Genomic DNA, 12,696 nt, shown 5'->3' on the forward strand with positions numbered 1-12,696 from the left:
CAGAGAAGATGGGCTTGGGACCAGTGACGCGGAGGAGCGTTGGATTGGTGAGAAGTATCTTGTGGCGGGAGTAGGGGGCGAGCAAGTGTGTGTGAGTGAGATGGGGGCTGGCAGCTTGGATCCTCAGCACAAGTGTGGACCTCCTAGTACTGTGGTTCCGAACCCCTGCGAGGGGGCCAGCTGCAAATGGGGGGAAGCGAGTAGAATCAGTGTGAGTTGTCTCCTAAGGGGTAAAGAGGGCCCTCCCCTCTGGGCCTGCAGAGGAAATAGTGTATGAGTGGCACACATCTCAAAAGTACTGACAGACGGAAGTCAGGCAGATTGCAAGTCCCAAGAAGGATTCAGGCAAGCTCACAAGTCCTGCAGGCAAATTAAGTCCTGACAAAGGGGTCAGGCACGAATCCCGGCGAAGGAGGTCAGGGTCTCGTGTTTTTAAATCCTGATACATAATGTTTTGGGGAGAAAAGAAGAAACCTCACAACTTTGTAAAAGTTGTAAAGCTCGGTATGTTTATTACAGCGCTGGACACATGCGGAGATTGCTCTCCTCAAAAAAGGACATGCGTACCTCTGAGAACTTCAGGTCTCTTTTTATCTCTCTCAAATACATATGCATACAGTTTCACAATAGGTTCATACATATTCATTTTTATGGGTTTCGTGTGACTTTTACCACTAGTTCCTTTTTATCAGAAAGAATTCCGAGGTCAGGTCTACTTGCCCTTACAGCAGTCCCTGTCTCTCTCTGTCATCTTCTGTCTCCCCCCCTTTATCTCTGTCCTTCACTGAAGTAACTTCACTGAGCTTAGGCCTTGCAGTCTGGCTAAATAACTATGGTTTCTAACCAGAACTCAACTCAAAAATGTACATTTCACCTAAATTAAAATGGATTTCTATCCTGGAAAATTTTCACTTTGCCTCAGTAAGTCCTGGCATTTGGGGAAGTTAGGCAAACTAGAGATCAGGCAGTGGTTTTTGTGTAAAGTCCTAAGTGCTCAGGCAAATCTGAAGTGCGGTGGAGGAGGCTGGAACTCCTCAAATACGAATTTTTCTTGAGATTACCTGTCAGTACATTTTTTTTGAGTAAAGACACCTTTGTGATTTTTTTTTTCTGCTGAGACTTGAAAAAATGGGAGGATGTAATAGTAAAAAGAGAGGTGAGAGATTGAAGAATATACCCCCCACAGTCCCTTAGGTGAACTGCTAGAGAGATGGGATTCTGTAGAGGCCATGGAGTGATTAGATAAGGTTAAAGATGATTCACTACTGTGTAGAAGTCTGGCCAGCGTTAGATGTGCAAGGAGGATGGCCATGATGAGGGAAAAAAGACAAGTGGATGTGTCAACAACTGAGTTACTATCTGACAGCTTGAGGAAATACTGATCCTGAGCAACTATTATATGCAGCTTGTTGGTTAAAGAGTGCTATTGTGGATGAAAGTTTGCAAATTTGTAAAGTGCAGAAGAAGAAAGAGGGGAATGAAGGAGGGGATGCTAGTGTTAGAGAGAGTAGTAAAAGGTGGGACCCCCTAGACTATTTGCCTCCTGATGCCCCTCCACCTTTTCATCCTCTTCCTCAGGCACCTCAAATGGCAGATCCGGCTTTTCCCCTGGCTGCCACCCCATTACCGCCCCCTCTAATTCCCTCTACCTCTTTGCCTTCCTTTGTGGTAGACCCGGTATCTCCCCTGGTAGCCATTCCCTCACCACCCCCTTCGGCTCCTCCAGTTCCTTGTGCACTCCCACAAGTGCCTACTCCACCTGCTGCATTCTCCACCCCTTCTCCAGCTCCAATTAACATGCACCCAGGCTCCTCTCCCCCTCCTATTGCTATCCCCTTACCTCCTCCTAGTTGGGACACAAATGCCTCCTTACTTGGTAAACTCTTACCACCAAATACAGCTGTGGATCTACAGAAAGTCCAGGGTAATGCTAATACCTCTCAAATGAGTAGTTTTGTATCTGCAGGTGGGCCATACTGTGGTACCCGATCCAGGACCTCCAGAGCAGAGAGACTTTTTTCCCTCAGAGAAGTTCCTATGGGAGGAGTAGTGGGAGGTATTGGCTTTGTGTATGCTCCTCTAACTGCTTCTGAGGTGAGAGGATTCAAGAAAGAGTTAGGGAATTTAGTTGAGGACCCAGTGGGCATGGCCAATCAAGTGGATCAATTCTTAGGTCCAAATATCTACACTTGGGGGAGAATGAATTCTATTTTAAATATAATATTTTCCTCAGAAGAGATCCGGATGATTAGAGCTGCTAGCATAAGAATTTGGGAGAAAGAGAACCGTCCAGGACCCCAAGTGCCATCAGGTGAACAGAAATTGCCACTAACAGATCCCAATTGGAACCCTAATCAGGAGGAAGGGAGGAAGACCATGATAGAATATAGGTCTTAGATAATTCAGGGATCAGAGTCAGTTCCCAAAGGAACTAATACCAAATTGACATTTGAAGGTACACAAGAAAAGGATGAAACTCCTCCTACTTGGCTTAATTGCCTAAAGCGGAACTTCCAATTGTACTCTAAAATAGATCCAGACACCCCAGAAGGTCAAGTGCTAATAAAGGTCCAATTTGTTACCAAATCTTGGCCCAATATACGGAGAAAACTGGAAAAGATTGAAGATTGGCAAGAGAAGGACATTAATGAGTTATTGAGAGAAGCACTGAAAGAGTATTTAAGGAGGGAAGAAGAAAGAACACAGGCCAAGGCTAGGATCATGGTTGTGGTAGCTAGAGAAAGTGTGGGGGCAAGCAACTCTATCCCACAATCCAAGGTAACAAAAGAGTAGGCGGGTCCACCACCAGGAGGAGGCAAGGATAGGCCAGTACTGTCAGGTACAAGAGGGATGGAGAGACCTCAAGTCCCAATAAGCGAAAGGCACTGCTATTATTATGGAGAAACTGGACACGTTAGGAGGGTTTGTAAAAAGCTCAGTCTCGATGAGGCAATAGCAAGGCAACAAGAAGCCTTAGAGAGGGTTCTTAGAGGTGACAATTAGGGGTGTCAGGGGCTTTACACTTTAGGGGACCCGATGCAACATGTAGAGGAGCCCTTGGTAAACTTTGAGGTGGGACCCCTAAATGAAGAATTTGAATTTTTCGTTGATACAGGAGCAGATAAGTCCTGTCTCAACAAAGTACCAGAAGGTATGGTAATTGGTAGAAAACTTTGTGAGGTATTAGGGGCTGACGGGAAACCATTTAGAGTCCCAGTGATTGAAGATGAAAAAATAATTGGAAACTCAAGACAGTGTGAAGCTAATTTTAGTCACCTGTCTAAGCTAGAAAAGAGTGTTAGGAAGAGATTGGCGAGTTCATTTGAGGGTTGGGATTGTCCCAAGAGAAGGGAGGATGGTAGTACAAGTAATGAAGTTATCCCAAGGAGATGTCGCAGAGATAAACCCTGAAGTGTGGGCTGAAGGGGAAAGCAGAGCTTATTGGATATTCAACCGATAACAATAAAAATGCAAGATGGTACATCACCCATATGGGTTAAATAGTATCCGATTTCCCTAGACGGAAAGAAGGAGCTTGCTATAGTTATTGGACAACTGTTGCAAGAAAGAATTTTGGAACCCTGTATGTCACTGCACAATACCCCTATAGTGGCAGTTAAGAAAGTTGAAGGGAAATATAGGCTTGTGCAAGATCTGAGGGAAGTCAATAAAAGGACCATTGCCAGACATCCAGTGGTGCCCAACCCGTATAGTCTCCTAAGCAGAATTCCAAGAGAACATACTTGGTTCACTGTTATAGATTTGAAGGATGCTTTCTGGTTGTGTCCTTTGGCAACAGAATGTAGAGATTGGTTTGCCTTTGAATGGGAAGACCCAAGTACAAAAAGGAGACAACAGCTAAGGTGGAACAATTACCACAAGGGTTCACTGAATCCCCCAACTTCTTTGGACAAATCCTGGAGGGTTTGTTAGAACAGTTTGTTCCTGAACAGGAAGTACAGATTCTGCAATATGTTGATGACATGATGGTGTCAGGGAAGAGAAAAGATCAGGTCAGAACAACTAGTATTAAGCTTTTAAATTTTGGGGGGGAAAAAGGACTAAAGTTTTCCCAAGAAAAGCCACAGTTCGTACAATTGGAAGTAACATACCTGGGGCATCGAGTTGTCATGGAAATGACATTGGATCCAGCATGACATGGGAGAAACCCCCCCAACAAACCTAGACAAAAACCTCTAAAAACAATGAGCCAACACAAAATTGATGAATCAAAGTGATGTCGAGACGTGAGGAACAGAATCTAGTATCCGCTAAGACCCTTTTTACCCCTAACCTAAAAAGATGTTGGCTAGACAGAAGACCTTGAATGTTGAACCAAAAAGCAGGGAATCTCCTGATGCTGTCATGAGGATGGAGCCCCCAGCTCTCCCTGCAGACCAGCGGACAAAGCTACACTCTTCCTCCTCCTCCGTGGCACTCCTGGGAGCAGCGGCAGCGTGAGTGCGCACCCATCGGTTCTCCCCACCCAAGCTGATCACTTTTAATAAAGACAATTAAAAAGGGAAAAGGTCTTCTGCCCTATTTATTTCACGGGGGGAGTGGGGGGGAGGGTGCTGAAGCTATTTAGGGCTGGCCCCTCCCTCTCCTGCTCCCCATAATTCCCCCTATGGGGTTTATGTCCTGGGACTTGGGATGATTTGAGTTTGTTGGGTTTTGGGAGAAATCCTGTTCCAGACTTCTCCATTCTTGTTCATCCCCTGCAGGATCTGAGCCAGCAAGAGCAGCTTGGGAAGAGAGCCCCAGGCAGGAAGGAGCTCCCAAACTCCTGCTCCTTGAAGCCAGGGGCCATCCAAGGGTGGGGCCCAGCCATGGCCCAGCCCCACTGCACAGGGATGGCCACTGCCCAGCCCTGCTCTGGCCAGCCCCAAGGGGCAGCCAGCACCTGAGGGTCCCCCTCTGCCCCTTGGCATTGACTGCGGCAGCCTTAGAGCTGCTGCAGAGGTGAGAATTCTGTGGGGGAAAAAGGCCTGCCTGTGGTTTGCTCAGCCCTGCAAGAAGCACAAAACCCAAAGGCAGCCCAAGCAATGGCTCTGTGAGAGCCTTAGACGGTTTTCAGAGCAGGGCTGGCTGGAAGGGGCACCTGCAGGGGCACCTGCGAGGGAACCATTCCAGAAATGCGGCAATTGATCATTTTGTCCCTCTCGCCAAGGGACTGAGAGAGCCCCAGAACTACTGCAAGGACAACAACAATCTGCTCGACAACCTGCTCTGAACCCTCCTTCTTGAACAAAACCTGTAGCCTTCTGGAACCTTATGGAAGGAAGGTTTAAGTTCTGGCTTAGCTGCCAGAAGAGAGGGAAAAGTGTGGGAATACCGAGCTGGGGCTCTGCCCTGCAGCCATGGTGGGGCTGTGAGGAGTGACCCTGTCTGAATTCCAGGTGTCCCCAAAGCTGCTCCATCCCTGCCCTCCTCACCTGCACAAGGCACAGGGAATAGACAGGGCTCTGCTCCACACCTGCTGCACCCCTTCCAGGGTACCCCTCCACTTCCTGGAGCTGTGGGGGCCTTACCCTGGCAACGCTCGGTCCCGACACATCGCGACAGTGGCTTTGGACACGCTGTCACAGTCGGTTTGGACACTCCGTGACCGTCCTGGCACTCGCAGCGCGATGGCAGCTGGGCCCCTTCCTGGTGCTCCGGGACCACCATTGCGGTCCCTCCTTTCCGCAGACCCCACCGCAGGGTCTCTGCTCCCCCCTGTCCCAGGGTCTCCCCTCCGCCATTTCGCTCCCTCCGTGCTCGGGGCTCCCCAGTGGGGTCCCCGTCCCTCCATCCCGGCCCCTCCCACCCGCTGCCCCCCGGCCCCTCCGGCCGCGCCCCCCGACAGCCCCGGGGCCGGCACCGGCAGAGGCTGCCGAGCTCCTGCAGGATGAGACGTTCCTGGGGCAGCGCCGGCCGAGCGGGGCCCGGCTCCCTCACGCTGTCCTTGCCCGCAGCACTTAGGGTCCCACCTCGGCCCTGTGGAGACACTGTGGGTTAAGGAGACTGAAGAAGCTTCCCTCGAAAGCTGTTATACCCCATTGGCTCTTTCCCTTGTTCCTATGTCCCTGAGCCACTCCGTCCCTATTTCCCCATTGGCCCCCATCTTTGTACTGCCCCGATACCACTGTTCAGCCCCTACCTCTCAAGACACACAAACCTGGACTCTCCCCGTGAGTCCTGCCTTTCCGCTATGAACATCTCACAACGTGGCTGAATTAAACATCTATTGATACTATGCAAAGGCCCGTTTTGCTTCCTTATCCTGCACTTCATTAGCAGCTATTTTGGCTGCCACACTGGGCTGATCCCTCTGTATGTGCCAGCCGCTCCTGGAGTGCTGCCCTTTGTCAGGAATGAGCCCAGGAGCACCTGAATTATCCCAAAGGCCTGGACTGGGACCTCCTGTAGGGCTGTGCCTGAGCCCTGAGGGGTTTGAGAGCCCGATGGGTGTCACTGCTCTGTCCCAAAATCTGGGGGGAGCAGGAATGGCAAGTGGTGCCCCACCATGGCACAGCCTCGTGGGCCTCACCTGAGCACCCTGCATAATTCCTGGCATTCCTGATCCACCTGCATGGCCAGGTACTGTTTGTCTCGGACATTTTCTGAAAAATCCTTTGCTAGGATTTTTTCTCCTGAGAAGCTGAGAAGCCTCAGAGGAAAAGAAAAGCAAGAATTATCTGCTGCTGTGCAATGCAACAGGTGCATCTTTGATTGGTCTCATGTGGTTGTTTTTAATTAATGGCCAATCAAAGTTCAGCTGTCTCGGACTCTGGTCAGTCACCAGATTTTATTATCATTCCTTTCCTCTTCTTTCCTTGCTAGCCTTCTGATGGTCCTTTTTTCTATTCTTTTACTATAGCTTTAGTATATAATTTTCTTTTAATATAATCTATATAATAAAATAATAAATCAGCCTTCTGAAACATGGAGTCAAGATTCTCATCTCTTCCCTTATCCTGAGACCCCTGCAAACACCACCACAGCTGTTCCTGTGGGCCATCTGCTCCAGACGCTGCTGCCTCAGCCGCTGCTCCAGCTCGGCCTTCCTGCTCGGCCAGTGTGAAGCAGCAGCCACATGGCACAGGCACTGAATTGTCCCCAGCACCAGCAAAACCCACCAATAAATCTTCCTTGCAGCTAAAAAAGCTCCTTCTGGGCAGAGCTAGGGGCATCTGACTCCCAAATTGTGTCCAATGCTGCCACAGCATCCCAAAATCCCCAGGAGAGGCAGCAGAGCTGTGTGTTTGTGCACAGTCTGAAGAATGCATATTATACGATTGGGTCTTCACGACTATTAAAGTGAATACTATATGTGTTATGTTGGAAAGTTATGCGGTATTAATCCCTTTTAAGTAGTGTAGTAAATATAATTTTTAGGCTATAGCATAATATTAAAATAGAAACTATGTGATGTAAAATACTTTTTGTAACTAATTCAAGGAATGGAAAAGACAATAAAGAAATTCTTTGCAAAGATAACAGCAACAGGACGCCAAGATTTCAAGAAAAGAATTATTGCCTCTATCAGGAAAACTCACACTTCAAGGAACCAAGAAAACTGATTTACAAGATGAGGGGGGGGAAGCTGAAATTAGGCAGAAACACCCTAGTTTGAAAGGAGTGTTTGAATCATGTATGAGATATATGAATACGCAATAGGCTATTGCTTTTAAGGAGTAATCCTTTGTTAGCAAGGTGTGCTTTGTGGCAAAGTGTGAAGCACCCGGATGTCCATAATTCTTTGCTTTTTCTTGTCTCTCACTGACCAATTATTACTATTTTTATTACTATTTTAATATTATTTAATTTCTACAATTTTAACACAATTGCATGGCGTTTTTCACAATTGGTGTCGTGACCCGGATATAACAGCTCACTGCTGAAACCCCAGAGAATTCTGAGTGAGGAAGGGGTGCCCTGTCAAGTTTGGCGACCTTGCTCTGCTTCTTCTGGCATGATCGGCAAATGCAGATTTTTACCCAGTGTACAAAAAGAGACAATAAAACAAAGAAAAGGGAAAAGGCTCCCTAAAACCATGGTAATTGGCCTCCTAAGAGTAGTAGTGTACCCGAAGACCCGGAAAGGAAAAAGGATTGGAAGTACTTTTGGGGGGGAAGGTATGGGGGGATGAATGTGTGTGTGAATTAAAGGTGGGCTGGTTACCCCAGACCTGCTGAGTGAGGAGTCTTCCTCTGCCGTTCTGTCTTCTCACGAGAAAAAATGCCAGTAAAGAGAGAAAGTGAGAGATAAAAGGAGTGAGAGAATCCTCCTGGGTAACTGGGACTGGGTCACAGGGAAGGGGTGGAGCTCCTGGGAGAGAGGGAGCCATGGGTTTTCCTGGCAAAATCCACTTTGAAAACGGGATAAAAAGTGCAGGGGGCCCCTAGAAAATTTGTTGGTTGAGGGTCTAAAACCACACAAGAGACTCAGAAGTGCTAAACTCTATAGCACCTAGGCTTAAAAATTGCTAGGCTGAAAGTGAAATAAACATGGGCAGGAGACTTTTCTCCTTTTTAATGCCTTTATTAAAAGTGATGAGCTCTGGGGGGAGAAACGATGGGTGCGCGCTCACGCTGCCGCTGCTCCCAGGAGTGACTCGTGTGAGGAATGAAATCCTGGAGATGAGAGCCCTTTTTCAGAGTAGTAATTGGTAGTTGACGTTAATGAAGTTGATAAGGTCTTAATTTGAAGTGTTGATCTGTTGTTAAACATTGAATGTTAGAGTTCTAGGACTTGCCTTCAGTTGCCGCTGTTAGATGTTGCTCTTTTACCCTGTATTTGTATCTCTCCCGGTCATGCTCTGCGTTTGTTCCCCTTTCCATCTCACCCTGGATTTGTATCCATTCTCCTCGGGAAACACTTCCCCTACTCCCCTGCTCCCAGAAGGACTTACACCCAGACTGAATTTAAATAAGAGGCTGTGGGAACTATATGAACCCTCTCAAAACAACAAATTAGCACACAAACTTTGACTTTAGCCCATCAGAACCACAGTAAGTCGCCCACTCTTGGCTAGAGCCGGACTCTGTCCTGTCACCATAACTTGCATAGTACCCGGCTTGGAAGATACCCCTCGGCTGCGAGCCAATACTTGCCTGCTTAAGGATTCTCGTGCGGACGGAAGCGGCAGCTGTGTTGAGAGACAAAGCAGCACTCCTCCTCCTCAGCGTCGTCCAGTGGGAGCAGTGGCGGTGTGCGCGACGCCTCGGGTTCCCCACCCAGAGCTGTCTTTAATAAAGGCCTTTTCGAAGGAGTTGGTCTCCTGGCCCTATTTACCACAGCTCGGAGGAGGAGGAAGAGTGCAGCTTTGTCCGCTGCTCTCTGGGCAGAGCTGGGGATTCCGTCCTCATGAGAGCATGGGGAAAATCCCTTGTTCCCTTTTTAGGTTTTACTCCTAGTGTCCTGCCTCTAGCCGAGGTCCTTCCGTGGCTAGAGCAAGGGGCAAAAAAGGGTCTCAGCGTCTCTGCAGGCTCTGGGCTTTGTTCCTCACGTCCAGACATCACTTTGATCTCTTAATTCTTTGTTGGCTCATTGTTTTTGGGGTCTTTTGGTAAGTTTGGTGGGGTGGCTTTCCCATGGCTTGCTCGTTCCGAGGTAATTTGCATGCTCTCCAATGTCATCCCCCCCCTCCATGTCCCCTCCTTTCACTGTCCCAGGAGGGTCATCCACCTGGCAGCAGTCAGGGTGGTACTGACAAAGGGAGTAGTTAACGAAAACGACTGGTGATTACAATAACAAACAGTTAGAACTCCACCCTGGCAGCAACTGGTCCAACCTGTTCACTCTGCAATCTTAAAAAAAAAAAAAAAAAAAAAAAGGTAACCTTTTATTTACTCATAACAGAAAGTGGCAAACTCAAGAGCATCTAGGCTTAAAAGCTGCTAGGTTGAGAGTAGCAAACACTAGAGACCCAGGGGTGTGGGATCCAAGAGCACCATGAAATGGCCAATAACATCTGACATTTTAACAAGTAATTTGAAAGTTAAAGGTACCTTATTGTTGTCTTGTTGTGTGTGTGTGAGAGTGGGTCACACACAAAATCAGCTTCAGCTTCCCGGGTGAGTGGGGGGTTGTGGCAAAAGGTGTGTGTGACTGTCACGGACATATTTTATGAAAAATCCTTTTGCTAGGATTTTTTCTCCTGAGAAGCCTCAGAAACAAAATGAAAACAATAATTATCTGCTGCTGCGGAGTGCAATGTGCATCTTTGATTGGTCTAATGTGGTTGTTTTTAATTAGTGGCCAAAATCCAGATGTCTTGGACTCTCTGGTCAGTCACCAGATTTTATTATAATTTCATTCCTTTTTTTCCTTGCTAGCCTTCTGATGAAAGCCTTTCTTCTATTCTTTTAGAATAGTTTTTAATATATAATTTTCTTTTAATATAATCTATATAATAAAATAATAAATCAGCCTTCTGAAACATGGAGTCAAGATTCTCATCTCTTCCTTCATCCTGGGACCCCTGCGAACACGACCACATGTGATCCACAAACAAGCCATTGTTCCCGGGACATGTGGGGACTATGGGGAGAGAGAGTGAGTCACACGCAGACAACCTCACAGATGACCTGACACCAGAGGTGACCAGATTCGGGCCGGTGGCACTGAAGCCCAGAGAGGCTGACCGCAAGGCGAGGCGGGGCTACAGTATCATTGGACCTTTTAGCACTGCGGCTGCAAGGGGTAGTCATGTGGCCCATTCCCTCAAGGGTATGGGGGGTGGGAAGTCCATCTTGGGCAAGATGCGGAGGTCTGAACCCCTGACTCTGAGGCTATCTCTAGGGAAGAGGGGTAGCCAAACCTCAGGGGAGGTGGAAGGGCTCAGGGTGGGATGTTGCGGTGTGATTTCATGGTTTGCCTCAGAACTCTGGGTCCCTCCCCTGAAGATTCCCTCCCAGGTGTGTCAATCACCTCTCCTTTCCCCTCCCTGAGCCCTGTCGAACACTGTCTGTCAATCCTGGAATTCCAGAAGGGCTTCAAGTGATTGCCAGAACCAAAGGATGCCCTCTATCCCCTGGGGGAGCACTGGGCCATCCGGGTGTCTTTTGTCCCTTAAGACTTCCTCTCTTACCTGGTTGGTGAGCTTCCTACCTCTTCCCTCCTCCTCTTCCCCTGGGTAAGTGAGCGGGCAACCACACAGTCCGGGAGTTCTGTTGGAGCAGTTGCTAGATTCCGAGGCCTGTAGGCCAGATTAAAAGCTCTGGATCAACACCCTCCATCAGAACCAACTCCTTTCCTTCACCATTGCCTTAAAGCTTCTCCATCAGAGGAAAACCTGAGGAGTGGACCCTCCATGGAAGAAAACTCCATCCCACCACTACCGGAGTCCTAGCATGACTGGACTTGTCTTCACGTGCCCAGCTGCAGCACACAGCTAACCAAAAGTGTCTCTGAGATCAAACACCACAGTTGCTGCTATTTGGTTCAACAGTAAGAGCCAGACAAGCCAAGGCACGTCCCATCTGCAATATGGGTAAATACCAATAGTGGGGGCCTACACAGACAGTGATTCTCTGGCAACAGGGATCCGCTTTGTATAATTCTAAGAGGTTTGCTAATGTTTCCTTCCTCTGCCCAATAAAGTAAAAGGGAAATTCTAGGGTGCTGAACTGAGGTCAGTTGAGAAATGTGAGGTTCTCGGGTGTAGAAAAAAAGGGTACCTTGTGTAGTCCGGGTGGGCGAGGTACAAGAACCAAAAACTTGGCTAAGCAGAAGTCAAGATGTATGAATGAACAGGCCTGATTTGTGAATGAATGGTGTGAATGAATGTGAGATAAGAGTATCTTTCCTTCAGAGTGTGTGTGTGACAAGGAGTAAGTGCTCCTTAGATAAGAACACCAGATAAGAATGCCCAGGGGCACCAAAGCCCATTGCTGCAAGGAGAATTTTCTGCATAAATAGAAAGAGATTAGAAAGAGATCTTCTCTTACTTCAGTTTAAAAAAAGAGTAAAACAGAACTTTTAAAGGGCCAGTAACAGTAAGCAGTTTTATTTACCAGCCTGAAAGCTTATAGTAACTAAAAGTCAATAGGGGTCAGACCCACAGTGAATGAGGTGGGCAATCAAAGAAAAAGAATGAGAACATTCCTCCTGGAAGCCCCCTTGGTGATAGACTAGATGACTGGAATAAGTGGGAAACAGCTAAAAAGTTAGAGCAAGTAAAGATGGTTTATTATTGTGTGGAACATTGGCCAAAGAGGAAATTACAACAAAAATCCTTAAAATGAGCCTGGAAGTAGAGATAAGTGGTTATGTAATTAGTTATATCAGCAAGTGTGTAAACAAGAAAGCCCTAATTCAGAAGAAGTAAAGTATGTTACTTGCTGGGTCAAATTCTTAAAAGGAGATTCTAAGGTATACAAACTAAAAAAAGATAAGGAGCAGAAGTCATTGGAAAAGGGTACAAAACGCTCAGTCCTGAAAGAGTTGTGGGGATTGATTTGTGGAAGCAAACAAACTCCACAACTTTTGTGAAAGGTGTAAAGCCAGTATGTTTATTACAGCGCTGGACTCATGTGGGGATCGTTCCCCTTAAAATGACATGCGTACCTCTGGGAACTCCAGATCTTTTTTTATCTCCCTTTCTAGGAGACATCTGAATCCTAAGGTATGAAATAACCCTAATGAATATTGAGAATCTAGAGATTGTCACCTCAAAATGTTTAAATCCTGCTCAATTCTTAAGTGGGG

The 12,696-nt window shown here is 47.3% G+C and overlaps 1 pseudogene; it reads left to right on the top strand.

Moving 5' to 3' along the window:
• The window catches only part of LOC134427977 (Fc receptor-like protein 4), a 40,004-nt pseudogene that overhangs the window by 16,732 nt on the left and 10,576 nt on the right, over window positions 1–12,696 (top strand).

Source organism: Melospiza melodia, chromosome 21 (assembly GCF_035770615.1).
Source record: "Melospiza melodia melodia isolate bMelMel2 chromosome 21, bMelMel2.pri, whole genome shotgun sequence".
NCBI classification, from domain to species: Eukaryota; Metazoa; Chordata; class Aves; order Passeriformes; family Passerellidae; genus Melospiza; species Melospiza melodia.